The following is a 23,026-nucleotide window of genomic DNA, read 5'->3' on the forward strand; positions in this document are numbered from 1 at the left end:
GCTACGTCCTCCTCCGTTTCGACCTCAAATCATTTGTAAAGGCAGGTCCCTCCCGACGACGCCCGGGAGAGAATAGGCTGCCTGCGTGGGTGGTCTGGGGTCTGAGGGAACAGATGACATCATGGATTCACATGGCAAGTTTATGAAGCGGCAGTTCAGCTCTCCCGAGCAGTGGGCCCAGTTGCCTGCATTATCTCTGCTGGAGCATTCAATGCTCGAGAGAGGCAGGACAGGGACACTTGGAAATGATATTTTTAAAGTTGACATTCAAAAGATTTGAAGATTTACAAGCATTAGCGGGATATTTCTGAAATTCTATACTTTCTGGAGGGGGCTGGAGGGAAATCATCGTACCCCGAAAGATTTTTGAAAACGGGCACACCATTCCTTTTGCCTGCCTGAATTGCTAATTCTGTACCCGCCCCCTTCCAAAAGGGCTATTACTGGTCTTTTCTCAGACTTCTGTTAGGCATTCTGGGCTGGCAGAGAGGGGAAGGAGACAGGACTTCCTGTGTGGACCCTGTAGGAATTTTAGTCTGTGATGAGGTCTATGGGAACACAAGTTAAATCAGATATACACAGAGGTTATAGAACACCTGCCCCTTAGGAGGGTTCCTGAATGCCAGCCCAGAGGCCCACTGAACTTTCTGTTCTTTGGGGCTCTGCCCAAGCTGATGGTCCCTTAGGCAGCATCTCCACCTTTCTCCATGATTCTTGTCAGCTGCGATGTGGAAGAAAGAAAGAGTAACTGCTTGTAATAGGGCAGATTACTCTGCTCTATTATTCCCTCTGAATATCTGCCCTATTACAAGCAGTTTCACTTTCTTCCTTGGCTATGCATTACCATTTTAATAACCAATATGTTAGTTATGTTTGGATATTTTCTCCAATAGGCATTTTGACTCTTCCTCCAAATTAAATAATTACAGTTTCAAGCTATAATCATTTCGGAATATCCTAGCATTTAAGTGCTTAGTAGATCCAGGCTAAACGAATTTAAATCTTGGATCTGTCTCTTCATGGTTTTGTGAACGTGGGCAAATTTCTTAACCTTCTTGTATCTCAGTTTCCTCATCTGAAGAATGATCATAATAATTAGTATCTAATTCTTTTTTTTTTTTTTCAAATTCTTAATATTGTTTGGAGAACTGATGAGTTAATACATATACAATGCTTAGAATAGTAGTTAGCATATGGTAAATATTGAGGAATGTTAGCTATTCGTATTACTACTATTATTATCATTTCCTACTTGTGATTGATATTTTCTGAAATCTTGCACAAGCCATTTCTGTTGAAATCACCTTTCCCTCCCTCATAGCATCTTACCTTGATAAAAAGGACAAGAGATCTGAGTGCAGAAATCTAAAACGCATGAGTTTCATTTTCAGCTGGAACTAGACACTGCCCCAAACTCAGAATAGGAGGGAGGCTTGGAAATGTCTTTAAGAGATTCATTACTGTTTAAACAGGAGCAGGAAAAGTGTCGTCAGCAAAGGGAAACCTTGAGTTTCTTTTTCTGACCCACCTGCAGCATCTGAAGCAGCAAAGGGGACTTTGTTTTCTTCATGAGGCCACGCAAGGACACACTTAGAAGAAAATAATCGTCCCTATTCAAATATAACTACATTTTCAGATCACTTATATTTAATACTGTTGAAAGAGCTTTTTTGACTTATTTAGATAGAAGTGATCATCTTATATCATTCTTCTGCTTACATAAGAATAGAAACAGGTTAGATGACTTCTTAAACTTTCTTCACATGCAGAATGTGCTCATCTGAATAACTTTTTTGACTTCAGCCTGTCAATCTCCATGTTTTCTACACAGGATCATCCTCTGGGTCATCAAGAAGAGAGCCCTGGTGATGCAGCACTGCATAAAGAGGTCTCCATTTTTTTCTTCAGGACTTTTTTCAAGTCTTGATGCCCACTCAGAAAGGATTGGTGTTTGCGTTCCTCGTCTTCCCTAGACATATCAATGGAAGATGTTCATACTACAATAGGGACTCAGATTCCTTTCTCAAACATACCTAGAAATTTGATTGACTGAAACTTCTAGCCTACGGTATAGTCGCACCATCGGGACTAACCATCAAGGTACCAGGAGCAACAACACATGGGCAGGCAAAGGCAGCCACCCCCACCAGCCTCCTGGTCTGCAGTAATTGAGATGTCATCAACTACAACACATATCCTGATTTCAGAGATATTAAAATGGGGAAGGAGACACGCATTTCAAATTGACAAAATATGGCATTAATATCCACCATTAATGACTGCCTAGATGTGGGTTAGGCATGATGTTAAAATCATATAGGTGATATAATCACCTAATAACAACCTGAAAAGTGTAAATCATTATAGCATTTTATTGAAGGGTAAACTGAGGCTCAGAGAGGCTAAAACACTATTCAACCCACACTGCTAAAAAGAAGCATGATCAGGGCTAAGTAACCCTAAGACCTGGATTCAAAGTTCAGGGCTCTTACCCTCAGCAGACCTGTCTCCTAATGTCAGAGGGGCATTCTACAGTGAAACCACAGGGTTGGAGTAAACTCTTGCAACTGAAAGTGTGGAATTATGTTTAACATTCCCCTCAAAACTTCAATCAGCACCAAAGTGAAAATCGTGCACTAATTGGAAGTCAGTGACGCAGATAATACGGAATGGAGTACACTGGCTGACGGAAAATTCAACTCTCTTCAGGCACAGAGGCACTTTCTCTGCATTGTAACAACAGCAACAGAACCTAGAACAAAACAGATAAGAAGCTGTTGGACAAATGGTGTTCCGTGTATCTGTACATTTTATGTCTACCTGCCATCTGCTTTCCTTATGCCATCTTTCAAAAGCCCAGACCAGTACAGAATTCATTGTTAGTGGTCTACATTATAACTAAAGCTCACAAAGAAATTTTGTGAGCCCCTGGGTAAAGGGGACAGTTGGACCACCAGTCATTGCTAACAAGTGTCCGTGGATGCATCCTTAGCTGCAGGAGGAAAGCGTTGCATTCATCGCTGTTGGCCTAAACAATATGTTTGGCTAAATGGTTTAAAAAGTTGATGCTGATTAATAAGCAAGCATAGCAACTAAGGAGGAATCCATTTTTTTCCTTCAATGTTTAATCTTGAAAAGGAATGACCAAGGAATATCATTTCCTGAGAAAAAAATCTTTTATATCATTGTTATATTTTTATGCAATTAAAACAAAGAAACATACCTTTTTACAAGTAAATGATCATATTTCTATATAAGCATCTCATCAATGTAGGTGGACATTAACTTCGAAATTAACTTCATATTTTTATTTCCTTCTGGTTTCAAGTCTTTATAAACACCATGAAAGGAAAATACATAGGAATCAACTCCATTAATTCTTTTAGGAGAACTTGATATTTTCATTATTTATGATTCACAACACTGCATAAATCTAAGAGTAACCATATAATGAATTATGTAAATTAAATAATAATTTCAAATGATCCTATTCATAAAAAGCTATTTGAGAAAATTAAAGAAAGGTGAAATTTTTAAACTGAAGAAATTTCCAATTCAAAGTTCAATTCATAGAGTTTATTTTTTTCTATTTAAAACATGTCAGGTTTTGATTGCCTCATTAGCACACCCCATAAGAGACAAACAGAGAAGGTTCTATGCTCACTGTGAGACCATCAGAACTGGAAGGACACAGCTCACTCTAACTTTCCATTTTATGGATGAAGAAACTGAGGTCCAGACTAATGAGGTGATGACAAGCTAGATGGTCCCATGTTGAATGGGTAGAGGGGAATTTCAGGAAGGAGTAGGGAAGGAATTAATAGTGGAGGGGGAAAATGTCAAGTTTAGTGAGGGGGGGCGGGGGGGAAAGAAGTTAAGTTTACAAATTAGGGAAAAGGGTACCTAATATGCCTTGGGGCGAGACAAACAAGAGACTGTAGAATATTTTGCAAGACAAACAAAAGAAGAGACTGTAGAATATTTTGCATTTTTGCAACTAAAACAGCGAGGTGAGCCAAGAACACAGAGGGCATTAAACCAAGTAGGGTTAAATCTTTAGCAATAGTCATACTGGGCGTAGCCCACTTCTGATTGTTATAGCAATGGATTACATTGTAATAATGGAGAAAACGCAATATCAAGTGAAGTTAAAGATCAGTGAGATGGAGCAACATTTGGCTTACTCAGCTCTCTGCACTTTGGGGAAAAACTGGAGGAGTTTAGCAGGGCTTTGTGCCAGACACAATGAGATCACAAAGGGAAGAATCTGATTTATGTATAAAAGGTGAATTTAAAACTATGATTCAAGAATGCTCAGGACTCTGCCCACTTGAGGAACGGTGGAGCCACGTGATCTGTCCAGGCCAATAGACTGTAAGTGCAAGTGCCAGGGTGAAGCTAGAAAGATCCCATGTGACTTGCCAGCTCTCTCTTTCCCTTCTGAAGGGATCACGGAGCCAGGAGTTCAGGCAGGAGACATGGAATAGTAGAAGCCTGGATCACTGTCTCCACATCAAGGTGAATTGCCCTTGGGCATCGGCAGACCTGCAGGGGACATCGCATGAGTGAGAAATGAACACTATGTATTAAGTCACTGTGAGTTGGAGGTTGTTTCTTACAGTGGCATATGCCTACCTAGCTGACTACCTCATTTATAATGTCAGCTTCTACATTTCTCATTTTTAGAAAATAAAATAGAAGAAAATAGAATTAAATTAAATTAAATCAAATTAAATTAAATTAAAAAATGAAGCGCACCAAATTTCTTTAGCTTCTTTTTCTTTCCTCCCTGGCATTCTCCTTTCTCTCTGCGTAGCAACACCTGTCACGATTCTTTCTCTTCATTTCATCAGAGTTGCTAATGTCCTCTTGAAGCCATGGTTTTTGAATGCTCTCTCGGACCCTGCCTTTAGGAACAAGTTTCCCATGTCTGGGCCAGAGGCCTCTCCTCAGTGGGCACTTGTAAAGCCCCGTTCTTTGGGGAACACCACAGGCTTTTCTCCATTGTGGCCAGTGTGAATGTGACTCAAAACACCCCCTGGAAGAAAGCTAGGGGAATGCAAGACTTTGAGGGTTCTGGCTGGAGACTCATTTTTCTACTTATTTTCTCCTACCCCACAGGCCCCAGAACATCTGTCAGCCCGAAGCTGGGAGATCATTCATGTCCCGAAAGCATCGCATTTGCTTCTGTTTCCATTGACATCAAGGACTATTGCCCTCTTTCAGGTGTTCTTAGCAAAGAGAGAAGCCATAGAAAAGGTTTCTGCTACACAGAGAGAAACTGTGGAAGAAAAGCTTCAACCTACCGTGTAATTAATTAAATGGTCATAAATAATAATTTGAGAAATTAGATATTTTGTGGTTGATTTTTTATGACTTTTAAAATAATATAAGTGGTGGCAAAAAACCCTCCAACATCCAAAACCACGAGTCACATTTTGGTTGTGGTTTTTTTGTTCAAAATACAAAACACTTGGAAAAGATCATCTAAGCTGTATTTTCCCCCACAGAGGTTGAAATTCTCCTCCTTTAAATGATCCCTGGATAATTTACACGTTTTTCTATGTTGGAATCAACATTTTTGCTTGAAGACTTACTTGGTAATATTAATGTTAATTGATTAAATACACCTTATAGTTATCAGAGCAATCCCACAGACATTATTTCATGTTATCTCATTGCTGGTTGGTATATGCTCCGACTTATATTTGCAGAATGTAAGAGGCTTGTCCAAAGTCCCTCATCCAGAACCTTGAAGATTTTCTAGACCAGGGCTCAGCAAATGGCAGCCACAGCCCAAATCATACCCATCATGTGTTTTTGTATGGCATACAAGCTAAGAGTGGTTTTAACAGTTCTGAATGGTTGGAAGAAGAAGGAGAAGGAGAAGAAGATGATGATTTTGTAACACAAAAAAATTATATAAAGTTCAAATTTCAGTGTCCAAAAATGAGGTTTCCTTGGAGCAAATGAAGTTTTCCTGGAGCTCAGCCACATTTACATATTATTTATGGCTGCTTTCTTGCTACAAGGGCAGAGTTGAGTAGTTGTGACAGAGACCATATGGCCTGCAAAGCATGAACTATTTACTCTCTGGCCCTTTATAGAAAAAGTTTGCCCACCCCTGTCCTAGATCATGGGCTTGTTCCATCGCACAAGAGCTGTCTTTCCAGAATCCTAGCAGACTCAGGAACAAAGGCAAAACCCCCAGAGATCTGGTTTGTAAGCCAGTAGAAGCCTAGAAATTGGCCTGCAGTGAACTAGTCCTTTAAATCCTGAGTGTTTCAGTCTTTCTGATTGGTGAAATGGAGACTGGGGTCCCAGCCTCCAGGCTGGCAGGCAGCTCCCGCCTCCAGGGAGCATAAGAAGTGTGTCCTCATAAGACCTTTGCCAAAATAAAAGGGTGAGATTCCCCGCTTCCCCTCCTCTATTCCATCAACCCTGGGAAAATGTAGTTCATCTGATGCACTGTCCTTAGGGTCAGGAAGGGCAAAACATCCCAGCTTAGAGGCTGAGGACACAAATGGGGAAGGGAACAATAAAATGCTCTAGGGTTTACTTGGTTTTTAATACAGTTATTAGATGTAACTATGTGCAATCCCTGTACTCTGTTTCCACCATGGCAGTTCTTGTCTGCTGTAGGTGGAGCAACGGGCGTGATTTGAGTTGGGCAAGGCAGACGAGATGGAGAAATCAGGTACAGAAGGTTTCTCCTTCTTCTTTTTAGCAGAGCTTCTGATTCATTTTTACTCCCTACTTTTTCTACCTGCGCCTATGAAATATAATATTATCCCCCCTTTTCCGAGTGCCTATTGTATGTCATTCAATTTAGGCTGAAATGGATGATCTCATGTCACTGTCTCCATAACCCCATGGGGTTTACAGAGGAGGGAACTGAAACCTGGGTTGTTTAAAATTCTTTCCTGGTAGCAAGCTGGTGCCTGATCTCTGTAATGCCGACATGCAGGCTTTTCCCTCCAGACCTCAAGAGCTCCACAAAGTCAAGTGTGTCTTCAATCATGGGCATGTTTTTGTTCTGTGACTAGTCGTGACATCCCCTCTGAAGAGAAGCAACCTCCTAGTGCTTTTCCTCAGAGAACCAACTCTTAGGATCTTATAAAGAATCTTAAAAAAAAAAAAAAAAAAAAAAACCTGGAGAATGATGGCTTAAAAAAAGCTTAGTCAAATTTCTTTACTCCATGACTTCTCAGAGCCTTTCACACACAGCATTTGCTGCCTTTTTCATCTCTATAATTTTAAGGCATGCAATTTAATCTCTCAGAGCCTTAGTTTCCTCCTCTGAAAAATAGAAATAATAACATTTGCCTCTTGAAGTATTAAATATTGTTTTTCTCTTTCTGTTTTTGGCTAGGTACATTTCATTTCTATTAAATGAAGTGAATTATAGCAACCAGAAGGAAATCTGAATAACTATTGCAGAAAATAAAAAAATCATTTTCATAATAAAATAAGGTAACACATGTCTGCTAAGAGCATAGCACAGCACACATTTTCTATTTATGGTGTTGGTTTTTGTAAAGGAAACGCAATATATTTAGGGTAGGGAAACTCGTGAGCAACCAGTCTGGGCGCAAAATGACATATTAGTATGCTATCACTAGGAGAGAAAGTCACATGTGTGAGTACCTGATGGTGGAAATGCTGGTGGAAATGCATTCGTTGTACCAGCAAGAAAGGGGAGGTTTTGGAGCTGCCCAACTTTAAAGCATACTTTTTGAATCATACTGTGAGGATGACTGTTTTTCCATGCATCTAGGTCAAGAGTCAGCAAAATTTTTCTTTAAAGAGATAGTAAATATTTCAGACTTCACAGACCATACAGGCTCTGTTGCAAATACTCGACTCTGCTATTCTCGTACAAAAGCAGCCATATGTAAACAAATGGACATGGCCGTGTGCCAATAAAACTTTATTTACCAAAACAAGTGGCAGGCTGTTTTTGGGCCAAGGACTGCAGTTTGCCACCCTCTGGTCTAGATGCTGGACACAGGCAGACAAGCCTCTTGGAATGACATTTAGCCCAGTTTTTAAAAAGTTTTTGTTTGTTCATTCGTTTGTTCTGCAGAACCCTTAACATCTTTCAGAAATAGTATTTTGAAGAACATGAGTTTGGGAAAACTTCAGAGCTTTGAGTTTCTGAGCCATTTCTTCAGAACAGTGGACACTGAAGCACTAAAGATAAGGGTAAACTGGGACTATGCGAAGGGGTCAAGTCTTCAGGGAACTGGGCTAATGGTAGTGTAAGTTCAAGTCCTCAGACAACGGGAAGAGGTTCAGGACTTGGAGCCCAGGCAGACCGTCCGTACAACTAATTGTTCACAATAGAGCTTACAGAGCAGGGCAACAGTGTGGTTTTCTCAAAAGAATTTGTCTTACTCAGTTAGGGACTGTTTGCAAGTAAACAAACTCACATGAAGACCCTTGGAGAGACAGGAGAATATCAAGATCAAGAGCATGGCCTCTGGAGCTATACTGCCTAGATTCAAGGCATTGTTCCATGCTATACTGCCTAGATTCAAGGCATTGTTCCATGCTCGGCTTGAGCAAATTAGCTAAAATATTTAAGCCTCAGTTTTCTCTTCTGTAAAATGGGAATTTGTAACTCACAGGCAAGAATTCAGTGAATTACCTTTAAAGTGCAGGCACAGGGTAAACACTTTGTAAGTATTGCTGCTCCATTAATTTTCTATTATTATTTGTTTATGTTGTTTCAGGGCTTATTAAGTCACCTAACTTCATAAGAGCCAAGAAGTCATTTTAAACTTCTCTCCCTGTATTTTTTTCAACTCTTTTTCTTTCTGCTCATCTGCCGTTCTCTCTGCGTAGGCTTATTGCATTTTATTATGCATGTGGCCCACCATGGCTGCCTTAAAATGGAAGCCCAGCCCCCAGCCGACATCCTCTGCTCAGCTAGTACTTCGCAGACAGCAGACTCATTCTCCTTGCTCGTTTGCATCAAGGGCTCCCCACTTTGACTTCAGGAACCCTGTAAGATATGACATCGTCTGGTCCATAGCGCGACCCTTTCCATGTCTCTGGGCAGACTCTGGCCTCCACAGAGGGAGTGTGCTTAGCAGGCGGAAAATTGGGCATGTCTGGTGCTGTATCCTGACACCAAGTTCGCCCCAAGCACACTTGACACCAGGTCAAGACAGCAGACATTGGCTAGACCCCGGGTCATCAGTGGAAAGAAAATTTTCCATTTTATTCAACTATCCAGGCTTCCATTGACTCAGGGCCTGAGCAATATTCAGCGCATGGATAGCAGGATTTTATGGCTGAACCATGAGTGGGCCTGGGGTGGGTGGTAACTGACACCATTATACAAAAAATAACTGTAAAACATGGAAGAATTTGCTTATTTCCATCCATTTGCTCAGTTGCACAACAAATATTTATTAAATGACCTCTAAGTGCCATGCTAGGGATTATGCATTTTTTATTAATAGAACAAATACATATTTTTAAAAGAGATGAGGAATATTTTCGTAATCGTAAAAGTGATGGTCTCAGTCCAAACCTTGATGTGACTAATACAATTAGTCACATCCCTGACAGTGACAACAAATATTGTCTGTCCTATTCACATGCTCTAAAAGTTATTATTATTCAACTTAATACTATCCTTATACAAAACAACCTCTGGAAATTGGCAGTGACATTATAAAATATTTCGTGCAAACATTAAGAAAATAATATACATACTGCATGAAAGATATAAAATAAGAAGATGAAAACCCATATATTCACCACTAGGCTTAAGGAATAGAATGATACCAATTCCTCTGAAGACCCCTGTGTGCCGCTCCCAGGCTGGATTTGTGTCCCTGCTCTAAGAGCTGAGCACTCTCCTAAATTTGTGTAAATCATTCTCTTGTCTTTCTTCATAGCTTTTATTATATGTGAATATATCCCTAAACAAGATATTATTAGTTTTCTCTATTCTGAAATTTCACATAAATGGAATCATATTGCATGTGCTCTTTATAGATAGCTAGATAGAGATCCTTTAATTCATTCATTCATTTCCCTGCTACTAGTTTTAGATTTTTGTTATTATAAACAATAAATTTATGAACATCTTAGTCATGTGTCCTGGTGCAGATGTGCAGCCCCTGGGAACGGAAGTGCTGGGTCATCAGACATGTATGTCTTCATATTTACCAGGTAATGATACATTATTTTCTAAAGTGATTGTACCACCTTCCTCTGTAACCACTTTCCTTTGATGGTTTTGTCTATTCGGTGAATATAAAAGGTACATGTGATTTCATTTTAGTATTTCCCTGATTACTAATGGTTTTTTAGTATGTTTATTAGCCATTTGGATTTCCTTTTCTGTGAGATGCCTATTCCTGTTTTGCTTATTTTTCTATTTTCTTTTCTATTTTCATTTTGATAATTTTCTATTTTCTGCTTTTGTTTTTTTTGATATATATGTATACACACACATTTGTTATATGATGCAAGTATTATCTCCCAGTTTATGGGTTTTCTTTATGCTTTTTTCAAGTTGTATTCTGATAAACATTTATATTTTTTATATATCTAATTTTTCTACCTTTTCTTTTATGGCTTGGCTTTCTTTGTTTTGCTTAAGAAATCTTTTCCCACAGTGAAATTAAAAAAAAAAAAACAATAGATATTCTCTTCTATGTTGTCTTCTAAAACTTTTGAAGTTCTGCTTTTCATATTTAATCCTTCAGTCCACCTGATACTGTGTAGTATATATACTATGCGTGGTAGGGACCTAATTTCATTTCATTTCAACAAGGATAACCAATGAACTCTGCACCATATGTTCCTTAATCCATCTTTCCCCCCGTAATCTGCAGTGCTACCTGCAGTATATAAAGTTTCCATTTATGCTTGGATCTATTCCCAGGATCTCTCTTCTGCTTTCATTGGCTTATTAGCTTATATCTGCACCAATGCCATGTTGACTTATTTATTATACCTTTTCAATAAACCTAGATTTTGGTGGTGCAATCTCCCCTCACTTTTTCCTTCTTCTGAGTCTTTGCTATTCTTGGCCTTTTGCTTTTCTACATACTTGTTAGAATCAGTTCCTCAAGTCCTGGGACGAATTTGTGCAGGATTGATAGTTTATTTAAGGAGAACTGGTATATCTATGATAGAGTCTTCTTATCCATGTCTATAATATGCCCCATTCATTCTTTTTTCATTGGATATTTGGGTTATTTCCAGGTTTTTGCTGTTAAAAATCTTGAATTTATTTAGGGGTTCTTGATGCCTTTCAACATAGTTTTACAATTTTTTTTAAGCCTTGCAAATCTTTTGTTCAATTCTCTCCTAGGTACCTTACATATTTAATAACATGTGGTATCTTACACATATAATAATATGTGGTAACATTTTTTTAATAGTGTGGATATTATTACTGTTATATAATATTAATATAACTGAATTACAACAGTTATATTAATATTATATAACTGTTGTTTGAGAGCTTTATGTAAACAATATTTTTATTGTGTTGCATTGCCCTTCAAAGATGTGGAGGTGGACAGGATCACACTTAAAGATGACTGTTTTTTAAATCCTTAGGTTCATTTTTTTGTGCATTTTTGTCTTCTTTATTGCTTTTATATTGTGAGGCAGGGATTCAGTTCCAATCCCCAGCTTAATGTATGCCTGAGTAATCATATGAAGTTTATTGAGATTATTGGAAAAGTAAGAGCAAATATATTCTGTGACATTCCTTTAAACTATTTATGATGCTATTATTTCAAATTCCTTCAAGATTCTTAAATAGTTAAGCTTGCAAAGAAAATTGTATCTGGACAAATAAACTATTATTTTACTAGTTAATAGTTATTCGTATGTATTTTGAATAATTATATTACTAAAGAAAAAATAATTATAATAAAGTAGGAAAAAAGCTGTGTTCTTTGAAGTCATAACTCAGAAAGCATTGTCGAAAGGTTGCAGCTTAATAAAAGTTTGATGAAATTCTTAGGAGAAAATTAATAATCTCAGAAGCATTATTCTCACAAACCTAAGTCAATGGAATAATGCCTACTCTCACGTACTTGATGGCAGTGAGGTTATGTGTGAACATGATATCAGAATTCTGAGGCCATTTGGCTAATTTCTGCATTTATAAAATTCTAAGTTTCTAATTAAGCTATGTCAAAAATCTAGCAAGAGTGGGTAAATTTTGAATTTAATCGAGGTGTATTATTTGACCATCTAAGGAAAGAGTCAGTTATTGTCAGGATAATTAATGTATGATGTGTAATGGAATAAGAAGGGTGGCCACATAAACTGAGGAGTCAGGTGGACTAATGAATGACTAATGCCTCTGAAGTATGAGATTGCTTAGATAGGACAATGGTGCTGTTTGCTTTTTCATTTTCAGAATGACTGACGTTGTGGTAGGATTACTGTTGTTCTCTCCTTCTGGAAATTTTTATCCCTTCCTTGAAGTTAGGCATGGTCATATGACTTGCTTACGCCAATGAAGTGTGAGCAGAAATGGCATTTTCACTTCCAGGTAAAGCATTGAACTCTGTCTCTCTTTACCTGACTTGGAGGGGGGCATGAAGAAGCAACACCAAGACTCACATGGAAAATACCTACCAGGATTGCCTACAAGACCTTGAGTGGACCAGAGTGAGCAAGAAATACAACTTACACTTGAACATCATGGAAGTTAGAGGTGCTAACCACCCACGCAGTAGCAAATCCAGTATAACTTAAGTCGGCGCTCTGCACACAAGGATTCCCATGCATGGATCAAAAATACTGTACACATGTGTTGATTAAGAGTTTAGGTTGTTTGCACTGCAGTGTAGCCTAGGCACTTGTGTGTACTACAGATATCAACTCTGATGGTCCATTTTAGGTGAGTCCTGAATTTGAGAGCTAGCATTCAGGACCTGGGATTTGATTTTCAGAGATGTCAAATCTCTCTATCCCCATATGAACCCTGCTAAACTTGAGGGAGGTGGGACTTACTATCTATCCAAAAAAAATTTGCACTCACAGTTTTGGGATAAGAATAAGGAGTGTGAAGTTATAATATCAAAAGGATTCCATTCTTAAAACCATAATTTGATTATCTTTTAAGGATTAAAAAACATGTACAAATATGCACTTATATAATATGCCTATATACATTTGATTTGAGCAAATGTACAAGTTTCTATCCTAATCTTTCTAAGATCTATTAGCTCTAGAAAATAGTAACTTCTCAAAACAGAAATCTGTCCTTAGTTCCAGTCTTAAGCACCAGTGGAACAGAATTTATCAATACAAATGCAAAATGTAACATTAATTTAGTGGCTTCCCTTTGAAGCTAGTAAATCCCCTTTCTCTTATTCATGCTTCAGATTTCTCACCTTGTGAGAACTGTCACTTCACTTGGAATCACCAAAAATCAGGAAGCCTTTTCCTCTTGAAATTTCTCACCCCTGACACTCTTTCTTGATGCTCCCATCTTAGATGGTTTCTGTCCGTGACTTTCTAGAATCCACAGTCTACACCCTAATAACTGCCTTTTCCCAGCTCTAATGCAAGTGGTTTTGTCTGCTGCCCCCGCCAAAAAAAATTAACAAACAAAATTCTTCGAAACTTATAGGATCATAAGCAAATCCCTCCCTGATTTGGCAAGGCGGCAAATTGTGTTTTCTTTTTCATCTCTCCATGCTTTTTTCACCCCTGCTCATTTCCCTCTCCTTTTCACATCTTTTCTTTTACCTTTTATCCTTGCAAAGAAGTCTCCACCCTCTCTCTATGGTACATTCCTGTCCTAGAGCTATGTCAAAGGCAGTCACAGATATCCTGGCTATAATAATTCAGCAAACAGTAGCTGACATTCAGGTAATGCCATTTTACAGGATGAAAAGGCAGGATGAGGATGGTACCTTAGGTTCCCACAGCCTTACACACAGTGGTGGCTTGCATCAGGACTCTGACACCACAAGGGAGACCAGGCTAAGGGGCCAGGGAGGGCTAAGGATGTGGTTTTCACTCAAAGAGCTTTTATGAAGAAATAGACTAGAGAAAGGAAGTCACTTGCACTAGTGAATACAGTTTTGACATTTCCTTTAGATGAGGTGAGTCTTAAAAGTTAAGGTCCCATGATGGTATAGAATTCATGACTTTCTCTTAATTTCACATTTTAAGTATCTAACAGTTTTCTAGAAATTTTAGAACCCTGAATGATTTTTCCAATATTACAACTATTACAACTACTACTAACTGCAGTGCAAGAAAAATATTATCCAATATTTATGAGGGCTTATTATGTGCTAGTAACTAAATTTTTAAACACTTTTTAAAAATTAAAAAAAAATTTTTTAATTGAAGAAATGATTTAAATTTTCCCCCCATCTGCCTCCCCTACATTAAACACTTTAAATTCTCATAGACTTTCCATGAATGAGGTGCTATGCTCTCCATTGTACCAAGAGGAAACAGCTTTTAGCCATAATGAGGTTGCCCAAGGTTAAAATTTCTAAAGGACAGAATTGGAGCTCAGTCTTAGGCTGTCCCATCCCAAGCCACAGGATGCAAATCCCTGGTATCTGTGCATCTGCTCGGATTCTGAGACTTGACATGCCTCTTGGAAGAACTTAATATACTTGATTTGAATCATCTTGAATTTTTTCTTCGCACCAAAACACAGGAGTGGGATACGGGGCCTCTGGATTTTATTCTCGCACTTTCCATTGATTCATGGCCCGTTCACTGCCCCGTGATGACAAAATGGTGGACACGATCACCAGATTGCCACGGAAAGAGGCGGCCTGGGCTGGGAGGGGTGTGTCGATGTGTCTTTCAAATCTGGTCTCCTCACTCATGATTTGAAGAGTTTGTGGCACTCACAGGTTACCACCAGGGGTTTCTTCCACATGTGAAATTTGGCGGCTGTACATCCCCAGTGCCCAGCTTTTATGTGGTCTCACAGCTGAATTCAGAATGACTCTATCTTCCCTGCAGGCATTTCTCTTTGGTTCAGAGAATATCAACAACATTTTACAGCATTTGAGCAGCAATTCCAGCAAGAAGACTGGAGTCCATTCCTTTCAATAGCCGTCAAGCTTTTTTACTGAGCTTTTGAGCCAGTTGAATCAGTCCACCCCTGGAACCTCTCATCCTCCTTTTTACCCTAGCTTCGGGCCTACTGGAACTAGTAAATTAAGACCTTTGCCTTTGACAGTTGCATTGGGAAAAAGTGAAAACTGATCTAATAATAATTAGTTATGGCTTAATATACAAGATTGGAGTGTTCTCATTTTTCATTCTGGAGCCTGGTGAGAAGGAGCCAAGGGGAAGGAGAGGCTGATGGGAGAGCATAAATCCCTGAAATGTTCCTATGCCAAGAGAAGTAAGTGATCCTCAGGCACATACTTGTATCATGGTGAGAGCTCATGACAGTGTTAAAAGAAATGGAGAAACCCAGTGAGGGTGGGGGTTAAAAGAGTTTTTTATTGCTCTCTTAGGCCAGGTACCATGGCACATGAATCGCTGCCTATTCACTTTGAAAAGACTGGTCTCAGGCCAATCTCCCCCTTCAGTCTCCAAGAAAGAGGGTTTGGGTTCAGATAACTGGCTCTGGGTAAACAGCAGCTTGTTTTTGTAACACTGGAGATGTATTTACTTTTCACTTAATGAAGGGGAGTGATGTCTTGGATAAGACATGATCTGACACAAATTATAAACATTAAGTGCAAACATTATAGGGCAAACTCTTTCCAGAAATTTTCAATTTGTTACTATGTAAAATCAGTGTTGGTGGTTTTAGTTGCCATGGGGATATTTCATTAACTTTCTGGAGAAGCAAACCTAAAGACATTCTGTGTGTGTGTGTATGTGTGTGTGTGTGTGTGTGTGTGTGTATGTGTGTGTGTGTGTGTGGTGTGCGCACGCACACATGTGTGCAAGCGTACGTACGTACATCACAGCTATAGTTGAACATACTTTAGTAAGATCAGCCTGTTTCTCACTGGTGGGAAATTTAGTATGGCCTAGAAGGTTGCAGAGTGGGAGGGAGACTCTATGAAGAGGTTGAGAAGAAAGTGTTAAATATGTCTTCAAGTATTACTCAGTCCCAGAAAAGAATAAAAATTAGGAGACAAAAAAAAGCTAGGACAGGAGAGGAAAAACAGATGGTGGCTTGCACGAATGGTCCTGCAGTTCTTCTTTGTCTCCCAATAGGGCTTAAAATGCGAATGCAGAATTCAGGTTGAGCAGGGAGCAAGCACACCACTGACGGCCGTCAGCCTCCACGCCTTCTGACACAACTGGATCCTCGTCCCCCCCGCAAGGGACGAGGATCCAGTTGTGTCAGAAGGCGTGGAGGCTGACGGCCAGCGATACCAGGGGAAGGGCAAGGATCAGATGCTGCTCCACCAGGAACATACATCGGAGGCCTGAGAGGATGGCGAGCCAAGTGCCTGTCCTTATCCATTGTGAGTGAGATGGCAAAAGTCCAGTGACAGGACTTTTAGCCAGATGGCTCAGGGTAAGGAAATCAGGATAGAACAAAACAGGGCAAATGGGGTTTAGCCCAGAGCACAAAAACAGAACCCGGACATTTTTATGAATGAATTTTAAAGATTTTACAAAGTTTTAAGCCTTCTTCCTACCCAGCAAGCACGTATCCCTACCTACCGTTATTGTCTCTTCAAGCTTTTGGAGCCTCTCTAGTCCCTCCATTGGCCTGCGGAGACAAGTGGAACCAGAGACCGCGCCAGGGATAGGGAGCTTCCGTCCCCCACGGGAGCCCAATCTGACCCTTTAGAACACCCCCTCGGCTTCTGGGAGCTTCTGTAATTTGAAGGTAATCTTGAGCCATTTGCCTGGGTGCAAACTATCTAGTTCTGACTCTAACAAATATTACTTTCACAGGATAAGAACGAGGTTTTAGCATCTGAAATGTGAGATTTCATTCAATACCATGATTTTAACATAAGGAATGTGAGGTTAAATTATAACATTAAAAAATAATAACCTTTCCCTAAATACCAAAGAGTCCACTGGAGAACTCAATAGAAAAATGTCCAGCCAATGAAGACAAGGCATTCTACATGCAGTATTAGAGGTGTATGTAAGCAGGCAAGAATAACCATGTGGGACTTTTTTATGTTAACGTGATGTTACGGGAATGCGTAGGCGGGAGTGCCTGGTGCAATGGTTCTCAGACTTGAGCAAGTGTCAGAATTACTAGAAGGCTTGTTAAAACCACAGATGGCTTGGCCCCAGCTCTTGTGTTTTTAATTCAGTAGATCTAGGGTGGGGCTTCTAACAGGTTCCCAGGTGATGCTGGTGCTACTGGGCTGGGGACTGCACTTTTGACAACCAGTGGCCTAGTGCATTTAAGATAAAGATATATATGTAAAACACATTTGTATTTACTCACATCTGCACCTGTATTCTGGCAGGAAATGTAATGGATTTGAATAAAGCCAATACTTGTCGAGTTAAACAGAGATTATCACTGGCAGTGAGAAACAAGGAGTTCTGATTTCCTGGGGTGCACTGCTGGTGGAAGTAAGCTTGGGGTCGAGGAAAGAGGCATGAAGTATTAGGATGCTAGAGGTGCAAGGGAACTGGGAAAGAGCATGATGACTACATAGAGATGTTGAGCCAGAGCTTTGACTTTCAACTCCAGCTGTGACACTTAGTAGCTTTGAAAACTTAGCAAGTTACTTAACCCCCATGAACTTCAGTTTCCTCCTCTGTAAAACTAGGACCCCTACAAAGCTTGTGTTTCATTCACAATTCTTAGTTGCAATCAACTGAAGTCTACTCTGGCTGATTGAAACAGAAAAGGAATTAATTACAAGAATACTGGGTCCTACAGGGAAAATGAACTCTTTTGCCAATGAATGAAAAGTATGGAAAAGAAATGGCGGATGCTGTCGAATCAAAGAGACGGACGTAAGAGACATATAAGCAAAGGCAGCTGGTGGGCTTTATTTGGATCCTGATTCAAGCAAACCCACTGTAAAAGAAAACAATTGGAGAAATTATAATATGGCTGGATATTAGATGGCATTAAAGAATTATTGTGGATTTTGTTTGGTATGATATAGTTATGGAGGTTATGACTCTTAAAGAGACCTTATCGGAGGCTAATACACTAAGGTATTTATAGGTGAAGAAATACAATGTCTGAGTTTTAAATTAAAAAAAAAAAAAATCCTGGGAAAGAAGTTCTGTTTGAGGACAGGGGCTTGGGGCAGAGGAGTATAGAAGAAACAGGGCTGGCAAAATGTTAGTTATTGCTATGAATACGTGAATGATTTATTTTGCTGTTCTTATGTGTGTGCGCATGCAGGCACTTGAAATTTTCTATAATAAAATGTTAAAACAAAACAGAAATCAGATTCTCTATGAAGGCTGGAGAACAAGGCTCAGACTTGTCTCAGCAAAGGAGATTAGGCACCACAAAAGAGAGCAGTTTCGATAGAGACACTGCTGTCATTGTCACCAAGCCCTAGACGCTGGAGCTTGCTACCCTGCTAGCAAAGGAGGCTGGAAGAATGATTATCTGGCATTTTCTGATTGTATGGTGAGAGATGTCTCTGACCTTACAATGCACAAGGTAGGAAATTCTCCCAGGTCAGAAAAAGGATTCAGGTGATGGGTGGTCAAAAGACTAATAATGTCCACAACAGGCACATAGTAAGTGCTCACACATGTTAGTGACCCCAACATCCCCATCCCCATCCCTGAGATGCATAAACCTCCATCCTTTGTATGACTTTCTACCTTAGACTCCTAGATAGCTGTGTCTCTAATCCAAATAACTTGCCAATGTCCTTTTAAATGATCGAATCCATCTAAATACCAGGAAGTTCACTCACTATTTTAAGATAAGAATTATTTAATCATGGGACACATTGAAGTGGAAGAGGTGATGTGAGTATTTTATCTCCACTCATAACTGAGGGAACTGGGGGCCAGAGAGGTTGAGTGATGTGCCTGAGGTCACATGGCTGGGTCACATTCCTGGCAAGTAGAGGATCCAGAACTGAAACACTGTAGTCTAGTTTCAGAGATCCTGATAAGGAAGTAGTGCTGATTAGAGTGTGGAAAAATGAGCCTCAAAGCATTCTGATATACCTCTCTAAAACACAATTTATCAATATCTGACAATAAGAATGCCTTTTGATCCCAAACTCTACTTTTGAAAATTTATACCTCTCAGATTATCAGGAATGTTACTCGAAGGTATGTAAATAAGATTGATCATTATAGCCTTGTTTAAAATTTTGAAAAATTGGAAACAACTCGAACATTCAACAATCATAATCCATAAAATTGAATAATGGCACAACTAATAAAATATCATAGAAAAATCCTTGGCGGTGTGAGAATCTTTTTATAGTATTTTAAGAGTGAAAAAACATTAATAGAATTATAGGTACGGCATGTTCAATCCTGATTTTTTAAGTGATGTGTCACCTCTACTTTGTCCTTATTAGATAATTACTAAAAAATCACAGTATTACTCAAAATTCTTGGTTACAAGTAACAGAAACTCAGTAAAGATTGCTCCAGCTCTTTGCTATTATTGTGATACTTAACTTTTATGAGGGATCCTCTCGATGCTAGTCCATTGTGCAGAACATGAGCAGGCTGCCGAATATTCTCATGCCTTTCCTTCTGTGACAAGTGGAAGAAGCTGCGCATTGGTCCGTCCCTCGCCATTTCTCACAACTTCCGCTCAATCCACTGACAAGTACCAAGCAGCAGGCCCAGCATTGTGTGCAGCAAACATGGAGGAGAGAAAGGAAGCATGACTTGGTCTTCAAGGAGACTACTGTCTCTTTGGGAACACGCGTCTCTGACTACCAGTATAGTGGGTTCGTGGAGGACAGGTAGGAAGCATGAAACCCAGTCTCTGGCTTAGAGACATAAATACATGCGGCACCTGTAGAATAATGCAAGGAGGCCTGTGACCAAATGCCACAATGGACGGCTACAGACTGGCAGTCCTACAGAAATGGAGGGCAGCATGCAACGTGGAGAAGGTGATGGGAAAAGGCTGCCTAAAGAAAGAGAGACAGCTTGGTTGAAAAGCATGAATGTTTTGTAGAATGAGGTTTCAGGAGAGAAATGCATTTTAGGCAGATGACTGGAGATGATTCAAAGCAGGACAGTCTGATGCAGTCATCCCTCTTAGAACAACCATCTTAAAAGTTATGCATAATACTTCACTTGTTTTAACAATCTCTGTATCTAAGAGAAATCTATGATGCTACTCTTGTAACTTGCCTCAGGAATGATGCGATCGATATTTTTAATATAATAAGAGCTCCTATAAATTAATAAGAAAAATATAAAAGGATTGGGATGATGGATGTTTCGCAGAAATAATCAACAGGACTGGCAAACAGAAATGAGTAAGGCTAGGTCAGCTACTGCAGGTGACCTCTTCGATTCAACTGGTAAACCCCAAAGTTTAACTAAGTCGGGGATAATTATCATCTTCTGGCTTTTATGATTCTCTCCTAAAATTATAAATGCTAAAAACAACATGTGGCCAAACAATATCATTGAGAGTTTTCGATATGATTCTTTATCCCAAAAGTTACAAGTTTATATTTCCCAATCGTAGTGAGATAAGTATAAAAAAAAAAAAGAAAGAAAGAAACACTAACAGCAGAAGAAAATTCTTTACGACAAAATATGAGGATTTTTAGATGTTTCTCAAACTTTTCTTCCTGGTAAATACATTCATTAATAAAGAACCAGGCATTGTGAAGATTAATAATTAATTCCAGTCACTGTGTCAACTTTGATTATTTTAGGCAATTTTGGCTTCTGTCATTTCTTAGATAAGAACATTAATTATATATTTTTCTGGTTTAACTAATCCATTTGAGTGAATGGGAAAACAAAAATAAAATTTATTTCCACTACAGGAAGCACACTTGCTTTTTTCTTAATGAGGCTGCCATTGCATGTTGGTCCTAGGAGCAAGTGAAGTCTTGATCTAGCTTTGGCCGTATCTCAGGCTGGTTCTGTTCATCTGCAGACATAGGTGCACCCACCACCATCCAACCTACTCACACAAACTCACCCATACAGGTGTACCTACCAGGTGTCCTGGGCCCATGCTATCTCTCTTGTTATACTGCAAAGGGCTTCTTATACTACACAGGGTGGGTGTAGTAGATTGTATGGGTGGTTACTGACATACATTGCCCTCCCCTGGGTACACCATTGAAATCGGGCTTAGTCCATGATTTGTGTTGGCCAATGAAATGTGAGCAAAAGTTGCATGCATCATATCTGCATGGAGCTTTACCAGTCATTTTGGGCTTTGTCTGTTTCCCTTTGCCCTGGGCCCAGATAGTAACTGGTGTATCCCTCTGGGTTCTCATAAAGAGGGCCAAGGTGACGATGGGCAGAATGTCCAGCAGTGCACAACGGACAGGCACCATGAATAGAAGAACATAAAGGTCTAATGAGGTTTGGGGCTGCTTGTTATTGCAGCAAAACTAAGCCTATTCCAAATAGTATGTTGGACAGAGAAAAAGGAAATTTGGAGATTCAAATGAGTGCTACTCCTGCTAAGTGGTCCTTAGGTAATAATTCAGTTACTTGGTCTCTGAGTTCCACCCAATGCCTGAACACTTAAACGAAGCCTCTCATGGTGGCCTTTTGTTGAGATGGTCATTGTTCTCTCCACTCAGGCCCCATTAAAACCAGCTTGCTCTCTCCCAGCCCTACCCACCTCTCTGCTATCATCACCTCCTTCACCTTAGTGCAAGGAAATCTTAGAAGTCCCGGGTGAAACAGGAAGTTCTGCTCACAGTCATGTTTTCCCCAAACATTTTCTCTCTGTGGAAGCCTTCTGTATTCCCCTGAGAGACAAGGATTTTGAAAGCTAATTCCAGGAAAACATCTTTTCTCTGCTGTAGCCCTGTCACTTCTCTCCCTGGAGGCAATGAACAGGGAGCCAGAACTTAAGCAATTTGAAGAGAAGACAAACAACACATTGCTTAATATTTCACAATTATTTCACACAGCCACTGATTTTTGAAACTTCTTGTTTGGAATAACACCTATAGCCCATTATTTAAAGTGACACTCTTCTTTGACATTAATTTTATTAATAACTAAGAAAATAGATCCAAAATGAGATGTCATATTTCCCGAATGCCTCATAAATTCCTTCTGATGACAATTTCATTTTAAAAAACTTCGTTAAAAACAACTTTAGTTGCATACTTCCTGCCCTTGAGGCATTTATAAATATGGAAATATAGAATCAAACATGTCACAAGATGAGAAAATATTATGGTGCCAAATGAACAGCTCAGAAAAACATAGCTCCATGAGGGCAATATCACACATATTGGTTCACCACTATATACCATGCACAGTCACCAGCATATAGTATGTGCTTAAGAAACTACTGTTGAGTGAATAAATAAATAAGGGCTTAAGGAAGTGAGCAGAAGGGAGAGAACACTTCCGGTTGGACTCCTGAGTGAAGATTTCCTATAAGAGTATGGACTCCAACTGATCTTTGGAGAAAAGGCAAAGAAAGCAAATTAAAGTCAACTCCACCTCAGCCTTTAATCAATTTATTAAACATGGCAACTGTCATACATTTCTGGTTTATTTACGCACATGTGTTTGTGGCCTAAATACAAGCCCGATTCAGTCAGATTTCTAAGGATGAGTCAGTATAAACTTAGTTTTACACATGCCCACTCTCTGTCCCTGATTCTGTTAGAATTGCCAGCACATAAGGTTTTTTGATGATGGCTTGATTAAAGCACTGAATTAATTTTGTGTCTTTAAATTTTGGGTTAGAGAACAATTTTGCTAAGTTTCCTTTATAGTCAATGAGGTGCTTTGTTTGGCTAAGTCACAAATATGTAAAAGTTTTATAATATAAACCATTTGAAAATTTTCTTGTGATGAAATTTAAGAACTTTTCAGGGATAATAGAACATAATATGTGTGTGTGAGTGTGTGTATGCACATGTACGCACATACACTCTTGCAAGAT

At 39.3% G+C, this 23,026-nt stretch overlaps 1 long non-coding RNA gene across 7 annotated transcripts in view; it reads right to left on the reverse strand.

Annotated features, from left to right (window-relative positions):
• The window catches only part of LOC105300047, a 48,602-nt gene that overhangs the window by 10,764 nt on the left and 14,812 nt on the right, over window positions 1–23,026 (reverse strand). For 5 of the 7 annotated variants that reach the window (XR_002783240.1, XR_002783237.1, XR_002783239.1 and 2 more), the window contains 2 exons: window positions 19,585–19,731; window positions 2,493–2,752 (listed from right to left, as the gene is read on the reverse strand). This is a non-coding gene — a long non-coding RNA (uncharacterized LOC105300047). Of the gene's footprint in view, window positions 1–1,719; window positions 1,970–2,492; window positions 2,753–19,584; window positions 19,732–23,026 lie in introns of all 7 variants that reach the window. The other 2 variants (XR_002783235.1, XR_002783238.1) reach the window with 2 other exon arrangements.

Source organism: Pteropus vampyrus, unplaced genomic scaffold (genome assembly GCF_000151845.1).
Source record: "Pteropus vampyrus isolate Shadow unplaced genomic scaffold, Pvam_2.0 Scaffold199, whole genome shotgun sequence".
NCBI classification, from domain to species: Eukaryota; Metazoa; Chordata; class Mammalia; order Chiroptera; family Pteropodidae; genus Pteropus; species Pteropus vampyrus.